Source organism: Cryptomeria japonica, chromosome 10, assembly GCF_030272615.1.
Source record: "Cryptomeria japonica chromosome 10, Sugi_1.0, whole genome shotgun sequence".
Classification (NCBI taxonomy): domain Eukaryota; kingdom Viridiplantae; phylum Streptophyta; class Pinopsida; order Cupressales; family Cupressaceae; genus Cryptomeria; species Cryptomeria japonica.
The window spans coordinates 333,488,154-333,502,986 of NC_081414.1; positions in this window are offsets into that span (position 1 = coordinate 333,488,154).

Consider the following 14,833-nt stretch of genomic DNA (forward strand, 5'->3'; position numbering starts at 1 on the left):
AGATAAGTATGTTGGTGTACTAACTAGTAGGAGAATAAGAGAGAACTCTTGCATGATCTCCACCTTTGAACCTAGAAGTGCTAAGGAGGAATTTGATGATGATCATTGGGTGAAAGCTATGGAGGAGGAGCTGGATCAAATTGAGAAGAACAACACTTGGACCCTCGTACCCGGACCGGTAAACAAGAATGTTTTAGGTACTAAATGGGTGTTCAGAAACAAATTAAATGAAGATGGTGTTTTAGTTTGCAATACGGCAAGATTAGTATGTAAAGGTTATGCTCAAGAGGAAGGAGAGGATTATGGAGAAACTTTTGCACAAGTAGCAAGACTGGAAGGTGTCAAAATATTGCTTGCATTTGCAGCTCATAAGAAGTTCAAGGTATACCAGATGGATGTTAAGTGATGCAGAGCATCATGAAAACATCAATCAAATAACCATTATCAAATCTTCTCCATATATATCAATCCATAATGTCTTTAGATCCATATATCATGCTTTAAACCTAAATCATTTAAACCCTTCATCTATTCATTTCTTGCAAATGAAAACCAAGAATTTGTCCAAACTATGAAATTTACTCTATTCTGGTCATGAAATTACAGTCATGAACAGTAATTAATAACTCTTAACATATTAATCATCTAGAAAATCACTCCATTAGATTCTAGAAATTCTAGTTGTACAACTTTCCTCAAAATTATAGAAAGATCCAATGGTTAAATCCAAAGTTATGATCATTTTCCCAAAAATGGGTAACCCTTGGCAGGGTTTTGACAATCATTGAAAAAACAAACATATCTTGCCAAATACTCCACAAAAATGCACAAGAAGGGATTCATCTGAAAGATATTTCATCAATCTATCATTAAATAACATTTACATATAAAAATTACACCAAATGTGATCCTCCATGGATCTATGACAGCCATAGATTCCTTAAAACCTCATGACAGTTTGAGGGTTTGATGGATAATCTTTGTCAAATCCCCTCCAAACTGATCTACCTTCTTGATTTCGACCAAACATGGTTTTATAAACCATTTCCAACTCCTTTCTAACTTCTCCAACCACCTCATAACCAATGGATTTCATTTTTACACTTTTGTTGCAATTTTTGGCAATATTGCAACTTTGCAATTTTTACAATTGTTGACATAAATGACTCCAACTCTTACATTGACACTTTTAAAACTTCAATATGGACCAAATATGATATCTTTGGACAAAATGGCTCATTTAGCCTTACATATTATGATTCAATTGACTCAAATACAATAAATTGTTCATATTATGACTTTTGACCTCCTAGTATTCTTGTGTGCTTAGGTGCCTCTGCACCATTAAGTCTGCATTATTGAATGGGATATTGGAAGAAGAGGTTTATATAGAGAAATTTGATGGTTATGGATTGACAGATAAGGAAGATATGATATGCAAATTGCATAAAGCTTTGTAAGGATCAAAGCAGGCACCTAGAGCATTGTATGAACGACTGCATACTCATCTGATGAAGATGGGCTTTGCTAGAACCAGTGATGATAACAACATTTATCTGAAGTCTGAAGGAGATGAAATACTGGTCAGTGAAGCATTTGTAGATGAAATTATATCTGGAGGTAATGATGACATGAGTAATTGTTTTGCAGATGAAATGAAGAAGAAATTTGAGATGTCATTAGTAGGGGAAATAAAAAAATTCATAGGCTTATAGATACAGTGGATGAAGAATGGTATTTTCATTACTCAATCCAATTATGTGAAAGAGGTTTTGAAGACTTTCAGTATGAGTGATTGTAAACTAGTTGGAACCCCAATGGTTATAGATTGTAAATTGTCCAAGGAAGATGCATCTAAGTATGTAGATGAAAAGGAATACAGGTCAATATCTGAAAAATTACACTATGTTATTCACAATCAACCGGATATTGCCCATGCGGTTGGTATTATTGCTAGATTTCAGAAGAATCCAAAGGAAGCACATCTAATGGCAACCAAGAGAATTTTTAGATATCTAAAAGGTACTGTTGACTATGGGTTATGGTATCTATATGGTGGAAATTTTGATTTGAAAGCATATACAAATGCTGATTGGGTAGGAAATATTGATGACCGGAAGAGTACTACCGATGGAGCATTCTTTCTAGAAGGAAGGCTAGTCTCATGGAGTAGTAAAAAGCAGAGTTGCACTTCACAATCTACTACTAAAGTTGAGTATGTAGCAACTTATATGAGTTGCACACAAGCTATGTGGATGAGGCACATTTTGAAAGGTTTGAAGTTGGAAATCTTAGAATCAATAAAGATTTTGTGTGACAATACAAGTGCAATAAACATTTCCAAAAATCTTGTTTTGCACACAAAGACTAAGCACATTGAATTGAAATATCACTTCTTGAGGGAAAAAATTTCAAAGTAAAGATGTTATCTTGGAACATGTTTCTACTAAGGAGCAACTTGCAGATATCTTTACCAAACCTCTACCTAAGACCACTTTCGAGTATCTTAGAAGTCAATTAGGGGTTGTCCCTCTTCATGAAGTTAGTTGAGCATGATGTTGATTGCATCATTCCCTAAACCACTTGCATAATTTTACATGGATTGATGAAGAAGTGGATGTATTCCATAGGGGGAGCATCAAGTTGCAGAATGATGTTGATGCACAATGAGAGAAGAATTACATGTTTTACTTTCACTTTGGCATTATTGTCAAAGGGGGAGAAGAATTATGTGATTGAGGAAAAGAATTATGTGTCTGATTAGGTGAACCAACGACAAGTTGAAGACAGATAGAGCAAGGTGAATACTTGGTAATACAAACCAAGCTTCCTATTCACCAATCTCAGCACTAATTAGAGGCATTGATATTTGTATTTCCATCAATGCCAAAGGGGAAGATTGTTGGCATTTTGAGTTTGTTGGTATTTTGCATAGAGATTGCATTAATGATATATTGTCATTGATGTCAATTGAACCGGTAATGGTATTCATGTTATTGCTGATATTGTTGTTTTTGATATTGGCTAGTAACCAGTAAAAAGAAGCTTTGTGGAAGATGATGTAAACTGGTATGTAGAGTTTGTGAGTTGAACCGGTGTAAAGGGTTAAACCTTTCTATGTAATGTAACTGGTAAACCCTAACTGATCAAGTTTGGTGGTTTATTATCTGATAAGTGGTAATGATGGAGACACGTGTGATCATTGTATGAGGATATTCAAATTATTTTGACGTGTTTGTTTTTGTCTAGGGAAGGAGCAAAGTGGATTGCATCTAATGCACAATGCATGATGAGTTACAAAGTCCGATGAAGCAGTGATCATGGAGAGATTGGAATTTCCTTGAAGAGTGTGAAGAGATTGTCATGATTTCTAATGGTCAAGATTGTACCGACTTGTTTGTAATCTCGATGATGAGAATTAGGTTTTTGTTGTGTTACCGACCTAATTGATTTGTATTTAAGTTTGATGAAGTTGTTTGTAAAGGTTGTTGGCAAGATTGATGAAAACCTGTTGAGTGTGTAGTTGCCTAACCAGTGAATGGATCTACACTTTGAGTGAAGGCCAATTGAAGTTTAGAAGGATCTGATCAAGAAAATGTAGTGCTCCTCAGATAGATCAAGAAAACCTATATTGTTTTCTAACAATTACAACAGAAGTGAAATCCCTTAACCGGGTAAGCTCTAACAAGACTGGTTACTCATTAAATCCTCTAACAAGGTGGTCGATTAGCTTGGATTCTTAAATCCTCTAGCGAGGTTACTCCTAATAGGGTATTGTGCTTTTAAAAAGGGATATTTGTAAATCCCTTAAGCGAGTGATTCCTAACCGAAATTAGTTCTTAATAGGACTTATTGTAAAGCTTTAACAGGCTTGGCTCCTAATAGGGGGAACTTCATAAGAGTTTAGATAGCTATCCTTGTGAGTCTCATCTCACCGTGGTTTTTACTTATTTGGGTTTTCCACGTATAAACATTTGTGTCAAGTGGTGAATGCTTTTGTGGTTATGATCTTATTTGTTGATTTGGTTAACTTCTAATAAGGCATGTTAAGTAGAAGCATTGAGAGATGAATATGTTGAGTTATGATTAAGCATTGTTGATATTTACAAGATTGAAGTTGTTTACTATTGAAGTTTTCATAACAATTAAACTGATCGATGTCAAGTATTCATATGAATATTGATCTTGACTAAGATATGTTTACTTTGTTTGACTGAATTTGAGTTTGGGAACTTTGTATCATTTTTTCAATATACTGATTCACCCCCCCTCTCAATATTCTACCAGATACTTATTCTTTCATCATACCATCATTCTTAATATGATACTTAAAAGTCATATAAGCATATGATATTTTACAAGTTTGCTTGATTCCAATGTGAGCACAATTCTGATTTTGATATAACCTAGGTTCAAAATAGGAAAGATATATCCAAGGTAATGAACACAAGGTGGATTGATCAAGTTTCTTGATAGAGGATTTGATACATCCTAATGAGAAATTGATAGTGATGGTTTTTTTTTGCACTTAAGATGTTTGAATCAATAGCTTGTTGAATGCTTTATGCTTATGAAAACCTTTTTGGAAATAGCCTGTTGGATTGGTGACCGAGTTATCGAACTAGTTTGTAAATGTGTGATAGTTTAAAGACAATTCTACTCAAGAAGTGTTTTGATACTGATTTTGAAATTTTGGTTTGATATGCTTTGTTTCAGATGTGAAAAATTGTTTGTGCTAACTTTTTTTGGTCAAAAGTGCTAACTTATGGGATAAAAGCAATATTTTGTTGCTTGAAAGCGCTACTCTGACTATGTTTCAAGGATTCTCTTCAAATTTTCCAGCAAGTTGTTGGATTTTTGCTCATTTTTAGATGACGACTTTCTTCAATTTTTGACCATTCTAAGCATGTTATAGACATAGAATATACAATGTTTGAAAAACAAAATGCATAAGAAAGTATAAATCTTATGGCATGCTGAGATAATAATTGTTGAATCTCACATGGGGTTTCCCCTGAGGCTACACTATTCAAAGTGGATATTTATATGCTTGACCCATTGGCTCCACCCTCGGCACTCACTTCTCTGGGTAAGCCAAGCACCAGTTTCCATGAAAACTCCCCATGGAAAACTTTATATTGTTGGCAAATGCACACTCCAATGAGAAATTGTAGGTGATTGAAGGTTTTGTCATTGATGGCAACGTTGCAATCATATGATACCGGCAAGACAAATATACCAGCACTGGCAATGTCAAACTCTACACCGACACATAGAACACCAGCAGTGAAAGGATGGATACCGACACTCTGGCCGACAGGAATTTTGTTGATAATATATTTTGTAATTAATTGTAAAATCATTGTAAGCCGACATAGCGAGTTGTAATATGACTCATATATGTATGAGATCATTGTAGAACATTTAGTATGAATGAATAGGCGAAATTAAGCAGACCTAATTATGTGAATTATAGGTTAAGGGTTTATGTATGAAGCAAAGCTAAAACCAGTACTGGATCTGGCATAGCAGATGCTAATTTGAAGCAATACAAGACATTGGATTTGTATAATCCATTTTTGTAAGTCAGTATGACTTCCTTTGTAATCGAGCAGTGAGCTCTAGGCACTTGGCCTTCCTGCATGTGCAGGCCCCTCTTGTAAAACAGTAATATTCCCTTATTAGGTAGTAAGTGAATATTTTGGGTCACAAATCCCACCGAGGTTTTTCCCCAACCGGGTTTCCTCTTTAAACTACTGTGTTATGGTGTGCTTTTCATGTGGTTATTGTTATTATTGTTTACTGCATTATTTTTGGTTTACCGGTACACAATATTGATATGCTTTACATGTTTTAATTCAAGTAAATTCATAAACTGGTTAGATACTGATTCACCCCCCCTCTCAGTATCTTTGGGAATCCTAACAATTGGTACTAGAGCCTGGTCGTCTATTTTCAGAAGCCTAACAACTTGAGGAAGATCTTGACACCGATAGAGATGGAAAACTTGAAGAAACAATTGGAAACAACTCTTTTAGACTATGATGCAGAAAAATTGAAAAATATCAAACTTGAAGATGATCTAAAGGTTGCTCAGGATATCATTCAAGTGCTTCAAGAAAATCTTACCACTGCAAGAAATAAGAGAAGAGAACTTTGTGAAAAGATGCAGAATGAGAATGATGAAAAGGAAACTCTTAATGATCTGGTAAATAAACTAAGACAAGAAAGCAGTACTACAAAGAATGAGATGCAGGATATGAGTATGAGATTTTGCAGAGAAATTGAAGATAGGAAGAAAAATGAAGAAGACTTAAATAGAAGACTAAAAGATGCTACAAATGAAAACACAAGACTTAGTCATGAAAATGATATGTTGAAGACAGATCTGATGCATACACAAAATGACATAAATGAGCTCATGAGATAGAAAGGAATCTTGGAAAGAGAACTAGCTATTGCAAATCAACGCAAGGATAAATTCAAGAAAAGTTTGCAAGGACTTGGTGACATGCTGATGAATTAGAAACCTAATGGTGATACAAATGGCCTTGGCTTTGAAGTTGGTGAAAGCTTCGGTACTGCAAACAATCATGATCATAGCAAACCGGTAAGACAACCTACTTCTTACAAGTTTAATAGAAAATGATTTAACTGTAACAAGTATGGTCATAGAGCAAATCAGTGTAGATCTAGAAATTATCAGAACACTAATACACCCATTGGTCAATGTTCTAAATGTAACAAAGTTGGTCATAATTGAGAAAATTGCAGAATGAATGTGAGATGTTATGTTTCTGGAAGATTTGGGTACTTATCTAATCAATGCATAACACATACTAGCATAGGATATGGGAAAGCTATTCAAAAGAACAATGTAACTTGTTATGCCTATAACAAGATTGGACATATTGCTAAATTTTGCAGAAGGCATCACCGACAAAGAACAAAGGTCCTAGTTTGAAAGGTAAAGAAAAAGTGTCAGAGGTAAAGCAAGAATTTTCAAAACAATGGATCAAAATGTTGATGTGATTACTCCTCCACCGACAGAAAGGAGTAACACTCCACCAGCAAGAGACTCCTCATCTAACTAGGGAAAACTTTAAGAAACCCCCCCCCCCCCCCCTTGGACAAGGTGTAAAAACCTAGCGAAAGTTGTATAATTCTCGAGGAAAATTTTAATTTTACAGGCGAATTTTTGCAGTTTACGGAGAAAAATAATAATCTCCATTGGCGAATTAGCCATGATCACTCAAAGTTTGTGAAAAAATCCTGGCGAATTGTAATATTTTTAAAACCCCAAAAATATTTGCATGGCCGAATTGTAATTTTTTTAAAACTAGAAAAATATTTGCATTGGCGATTTCAACCTATTTTCAAACCATTAAAAAAAAATATTGGCGATTTCAACCTATTTTCAAACCATAAAAATAAAAATATTCGTGATTTCAACCTATTTTCAAACCATAAAAATAAAAATATTGGCGATTTTAAGACATTAAGTTTAAGTCATTAAAACACGTGGCACGCAGTTGTCATCTCTTTGCCTAGAAGAATGCCCATTAGGGCATTTTTGTGACCTAGCGACAAGCCCTTACGACTCTCTCTATCTCCAACTCGCAAGCTGAAAATGCTAAGCGTTCGTAACCTCGAGATCTAGCGACTGAGGGAAACTGAACTGCCACTCGCCAATTCTCGACCACAAAATGTTAAGTCCTCGTCACGGCAGCGACTTGGAGATAGTGGTAACTTTAACCCTTGTCGCGTACTTGCCAACATAAAATTGTTCATCTCTTAACCGCTAGCACTTCACTCGCAAGCTCACGGCTTGATCAGGTCTTCAGACATATAACTTCGCGAGCTGGCAATAACCATTAAACCTAACCACAAACTATCTAGTTGCTAGCTAATGACTTAAAAATGCTAACATTAAACAAACATGAGAGCTAGCGACAACTGTATGAAATGAGTTGCTCGCTAATTCTCGCAGCTATAATGTATGACATCAGACCAACTCAAGACCTCGTGACCAAAGCAATTTCACCAACAATCTCTAGCTCGGTAACATAAAACGCTAACACCCAAAAAGCTAGAGACCTTGTGATGTAAACCCAAACCAACTTGTCACCAACTCATGGCTTGTTCACATCTTCAAACATTTTACGTTGTGAGCTGGTGATAACCATAAAACTTAACCACAAACTATTTGGTCGCTAGCTCGTAACCTAAAATTTTTAAGGCTTGGATGCTGACTCATTCCTGAGGAACTAGTTTGAAGGTTTCTCCTAAGTCGAGGTTGATTAGACAAGTGAGGATGACGGTTTTAGAGGCATAAAAGGATTGGATAGCTTCTGAGTTAGAGATGGGAGATCACAGATTTCTCTAAGAAATAAGAGCTCAGGTTGCTTGTTGTCAGGGATTCTAAAGCATAATCTGTCCAATTAAGGAAGAATAAAATCAGAACAAAATCGTTCACAATAGATGAGCCTTAGCAGGATGCAGTGGATTTGATAGGCTTGATGATGACTTCTAGAGTCTACAGTCATGTTGAAAACCACCAAAATGATGATTTTTTATGTGAATGAGCATCACCAAATGAAGTGTGAAAATGTTATAGATACAATGGAGTGGTGACTTAATTGGTAGAAGAGAAAATAAACCTTTTTCATTTTTTGGGAGTGGTTTTTTTCCTCAGAAAGGAGGATGATGTTTGAGCAGGATCGTGCATGGAGTTGTTGTGTGCTTTGTGATACCAGATGGGTGTTTTTTTGTTTTCTTATGTGTGAGTTTGTTTATTGTCAGAGGGGTTGTGAAAGTGAGAAGGATTGCCAGAGGGGGTGTGAAAGCCTTTTCTTGTCAAGAAGGGCCAAGCATGGCACATCCTCTGCTTCTACTCTTCCATAGGATGGCAAGGGGTTTGAAGAAGGAGCCCGTAGAGGAATGAAAGAAGGATTTTTTTGGATGGGGAGTGACAGCCAGTCATCTTTGTGATGACATGGAAGCTGTGACCCCTCCCCAACAGATTACATTTACCCTAAAGCTCCTATTTTCAATTTCCCTGATCGTGGGCATGAAGGCTCGAGCTCCTTTGTCCATTTTCTCTATTCCTAGGCATGATGGCTTCCTCCTCTATTTGGAAATGATTTGTTGGACAGAACGTAACATCTCACATTCCATTTGAAATGAAGGCATTAGGGTGATAATGGCATGGCTCAAGCAGTTTGCAAGTTGTATAGTCATTGGGGTTTCTTTTCTGCTTCCAATAATGATTCTAGACTCTAGGTGAAGGGAGCAAGTTTTATACTGTATAGTCATTTACAGAGCAAATGAAAAGCATTTAGTGTCAAGCTTTGTGCAGGTTCTTGAAGGAGTTATATATAAATTTATTTTGTGTATAATTCTATCTCTTTCAAATGATCAGAATCATGAGATTTAACTTTTTTCATTTGTTGCATTGTTATGGTGTATGTAATTTTTCATTTAATGCTTCTTAATCCTACTATGCCCAGGAATGAAATTTTTTTGTTAGTCTGGAATCATATTAAGGATTTACCTCATTGTAATTGGTGGGCGGATTATAGACATAGTCATGGAACACCTTCATATATATTACATAAACATCCATAGCATATAAAATTATAAGAGTATTAAGAATGAAAGTATTAAACACCACAATAGATAGGAATACAACATAATTAGTAAAACATCAAGACAACAGACCAGTGCCTTATCCTAGGGCATAGAGTCACTTACAATTCAAAGACAACTTGATAATAAACTTCAATAAGATTGAATTGCAGATAAATAGGAATGCCGAATGAAATTATGAATAATGCCATTACATACACAACCCAGATTCACATGTAAACTAAAAAACCCTTGACCATTCAATTCACAGTGAAAACATAAATTCAACACAAAGACAATTATGTGAAGATCTCAAACTACAAATGATATTGATATTATATTCATAATGATATCAGAAAGTAAATTCACAATGTGATTCAACTATGCACTTATCAAATTCTTGAAAATAACTATATAAGAGTTTCGAAGTTCAACATTATTGATCAATAAAAGTGGCAACCTCAACCTGAGGATTCAACAACCTTAGGATTACTATGAGGAATCTTGGGTAGCAACCTTAACCTAAGATTTCTTCTTTGGATTTAGCATGGCTTGCCACCTATCCACCTCTTTGTATGTTGGCCAACTGAATGCCTTTACCTCTTCCAACTTTGCAACTGAATCTATCCATCTGGCATCTGTAATTGCCCTGGACTCAATAATAAACTTTGCATGGTCAACCTCAACCTTGAACAGTGAATCAAGAAGACCGTTAAGGAAATCAGCATCAACCTGTTCATTTACATGCTTGATTATTTCTTCTTGCTCCAGAATCAAATCAAATTCGCTGGTCCAATTAGAAACTAATTTCAAATCTCCATTACTACCATAAATTGAAGGCACCAATTTATTATAACCTTCCCCAAATGTCTGCAATTTTTCATTTATAAGCACATCCTTCCCTGTGAAAAATGCATAAGCTGCATTCATTACCTCCGCCATGTCTTTAGTGTCACTGATCTTGGGAGGGAAATTGTCAACTATACATCATTGCAGTATCTAGCTTATCCATTAATCTGCTTCTTCCTGACCAAACATTGAACAAAGGTCCAAGAAAAGCGACAGCCTCAGAGGATGTTTTGCTTGCCTCTTTCAAAGAAATGTTCAAATCATGCACAACCATCAATTTGTCTTTCAATACATTAATCCTGTGTTTCAGAATTCCTGACACAATAGGGATAGCCTTGACATTTTGTTCCTTTTCAAGATTTTCAATTTTCCCTGTGTATTCCTCCATTTTTGTTGTCACATCAGCTGATATTTATTGTACTTGTTATGTACTCTGTATTGGAGGGGGCTCATTTGCAATTTTTTCTTTCAATTCCACTAACTCTTCCTCCAAAGTGCCCTTCTTCATCAGTGTCTCTTCATATTTTTTAGACAATGCAATCAATTGGGTATATGTTTCTGTGTATCTTCTTGACAAATCCTCTATTTTTGATAAATTCATGAAATAAACTTGAGTAGAAAATGAGGCAATCTCTGTGTCAATTGTGTTCTACAAGTTCCAGATCATTCTGTCAGCTTTCTTTTCTACTTGGATATTTAGAAGGTGGGGCTTTTGAGTGGAAGGGGCCAAAGACCAAGCAGCAAGTTTCTTTGACTTAGGATTAAATCTTGATCCTCTTATTACATCTCCAATTTCAAATTCAGTTCTAAACATTGGGTCCTCTTGCTTCCTAATCTAATCAATAATAAAAATAGACTAGATATCCCAGTCAGGCATCATAATCATACTAGTATTCTTTATCAATTGTCTTGCTTGTTCCACAGATATTTCCTCCCTGTCAGGATCATATTCCTGTAGTGCCTTGATGATCTCCTCCTTATTTTCTTCATTTGCTTCCTCTATGATCAGATTTTGTTTTAATTGATTTTATTTCAACCTTGTCAAAAACATTTTAAATTCATCTGACTTAGTAAAGTCATCATCTTTTATGAACTCATTTGACAACATCACATGCTCATCAAAGCCTTGAGAAAGGGCTTCGTTTGTTTCTCCCTGTTCTTCATTCTGCCCTACTTCTTTGAGATGTGTCCTTATTTGATGAAAGTAGTGTCCTTGTTCTGTAACAATTTCTCTAGCAGGGTCTCTCCTCACAATTGTACCGACCTCAGTGGTTTTTTGTTTCTTTGCAGCTAGCACTCAGGTAGATTGAACTTCATCCCCACTCTCTACATCATTAGCATACACACTAAGTGGCCTCTTGCCATGTGAAGAATGCCCATCTTGGGGGTCTTGGTGTTGAGCAGCCACTTTTGGAATTTGAGGTATTTGTTCCATCAGAGTTTCATATAAACTCAACATTTTGTTAATCCTCTCTAGGTATGGGCTATCAGGGCAAAAACCTGAGAAACTAGGGTCAGCAGCCTTCAATTTTGCTTCAACTCTCATCAAATTTTTCTATTTTCTTCTCCTTTCTTGTACTTCATCTTTTCTCAACAAATTTCTAACCACATCTTCATCATCTAATGGTTCATGGTCCTTTATGTTGGCCCAAGGTGTCATTTTTGGCAATGCAATTTCAATAAATTGTTTAGGATCACAGAATCTAGACACAACATTAACCAACCTATACTGTTTAAGGAAATTGTTTACTTTGTCAAAGGAACTCCTACCAATGGTAAAATCAGACAGAACCCAAAGCCTAAGAAGAAGAGAACCCTTCCTGTGTTTGTCAAGGTATTCTTTTTCAACTAGGGTCAATTGCCAGATAAACTCCATAAAAGCAATCCTAATTGGAACAAATTTTGGTAAAATATGGAGAGGTTGAGGACACCCATAGACTCTGATCATAGTAGAGTTATCAAAAAAATAAAAGTCCCCCCAATTATGTGAAATAGGCCAGTTTGGAACATACTAGTAAGGTCTCAAAACTCTGCTAACATTAATTGACAATCGTTCCCTATTTATTCCTAGCATTTCCATAATTGGTAAAACAATCCAATTTTCAAAGAAAAGGAAAGAAGAATGGGGAGAACTACTATCCCAAACCTAGGTCCATCTTTGTATTGGCATTAAGACACCCAATTCTTCTTTGAAAATCTCCAATTCTTTATCCATGAACTCAACATTATAGAACAAGATTAAATGCATCAGTAATGAATAATGCTTGAATGTAGGGCTGGGTACACCACCACTCTAAATTTCAATTAGAGCATTATTAATGTGTTCAACCACATAGCCCACATAATCATAATCTTTGTTAACATCTGGGTGTTGAATGTCCATGGCCATAATCAGTAATTCAGCTAAAACTATTGAATCTCCATCAAAACCCAACACTCTGCATAATCCATAGATTGTACAATGCATATAATGGTGGAAAGGTGTGATGTCAAATGGTGGTTCGATACTCTCTAGAATTATAATTGGCTTCCTATTCACCCTAGGCATGTATCTAGGCATTGCATGCTTCTTGATAACACCTTTGTATTTGTCATAGTCCTCTGCAATCCACTCCAAAACTATATTTGTACATCCAGCACCAGTAATCTAGAAAGCTTCAACAAAACTAGCTCTGTTAATTGAAACTAGGGCAGATTGGTTCTTTCTTTTGATTACCCTAGATACTAGGCAATAGCATTTGGCTAACTCTTTGATCAAATCCACATCAACATACACATCTAACACAATTAACTTTGCCATATTTAAATCCCAAGCGTTCGACATTGGGACACCCTTAACCCTATTTTTCCCAAAATAATGAAACAGAGCAGACCTAGTCATATTAAGCATGGTAGGGTTTCTGCATTGGCTCCATAAATCTCTCCATGCCAAATGATTTGTATTCAAAGCAACGGAAGTCCCTAGCATCAAATCTACAAATTCTTCTTTGTATTTCTTAACCAATTTTCTAAAATTTTCTCACACCCAACACTCCGAATTCTCCAACATTGTTGCAGAGCTCAATTCATTGGTTTACTTGAAAGATTGAATGCATTAATGCAATTATACAAAACCTCAGCTAGATCATGCAATTTATGGTTTTTACTATTTGGGCACCATCACTTCTCTCAAGTCTCAAGTCTCATTAATTGCCACACTTGCATGAACTAGCTACTGTGGCATTAATTTCAACTTCAAACGGAAGTACTCGAGGGAAATTTGAATTCATGCCCTTCTATTTGGTTGGCGATTGGCATTCAAAACTTTTGCAGAACCTAACAAACAATTCCACATGTTAGCGAGTTAGCAACAATGTTACCAAATCCTCTTAATCACAAGCTCGCAACCCCTTTTATGAATCCTCAAAGAATCTCGTGAGCAAGAGACAACCGTTGATCTAACAAAACAACTTATTTCATCACAAGCTCACAACTAGAAACTTAAGTTGACTTAAACCCTTGCGATCCCACGACAACAAGACACTTAACCACCATCGCATGCTCGCAACACTTTTTAACTTAAGGCTTACAAACCCACAAGCATGCGATGACCACAAAATCAGACCAAAACTTACCTATCGCCAGATCATAGCTTAAAATGCTAAACAACTTCAAAACTTGCGAGCAAGCGACTTAACCGCATCGCATGATCGCAAATTAAAATGACTTAACCGCGAACACCTCGTGACCTTGCAATAACATAAAATCACACCCAATCACAACCTCGCAACATAAAATGGTATTTGGGCACCATCACTTCTCTCAAGTCTCATTAACCGCCACACTTGTATGAACTAGATAGTGTGGCATTGATTCAATTAAACTGATAGAATGCATTAATGCAATTGTACAAATGTGAAAATCTCAGCTCGATCATGCAATTTATGGTATTTGGGCACCGTCACTTCTCTCAAGTCTCATTAATTGCCACACTTGCATGAACTAGCTACTATGGCATTTGATTGGCGATTGCCATTCAAAACTTTTACAGAACTCAACAAACAAGTCCACATGTCAATCCCCGTCTTTAATCGCACACTCTCAACCCGTTATAACAATTAGGAAACGAACGGTGAGTTAGCAACAATGCTACCAAATCCTCTTAATCGCAACCTCGCAATCCCTTTTACGAATCCTCAAAGAATCTCGCGAGTGAGCGACAGCTGTTGATCTTCATCAAGCCCTTCAGTCGCAACCTCGCAACAACATTTGTAATATTCTTTCTTTACCTACGAACTGGCGACCACTGCAAATCTAACAAAATAACTTATTTCATTGCAAGCTCGCAACTCAAAACTTAACTTGACTTAAACCCTTG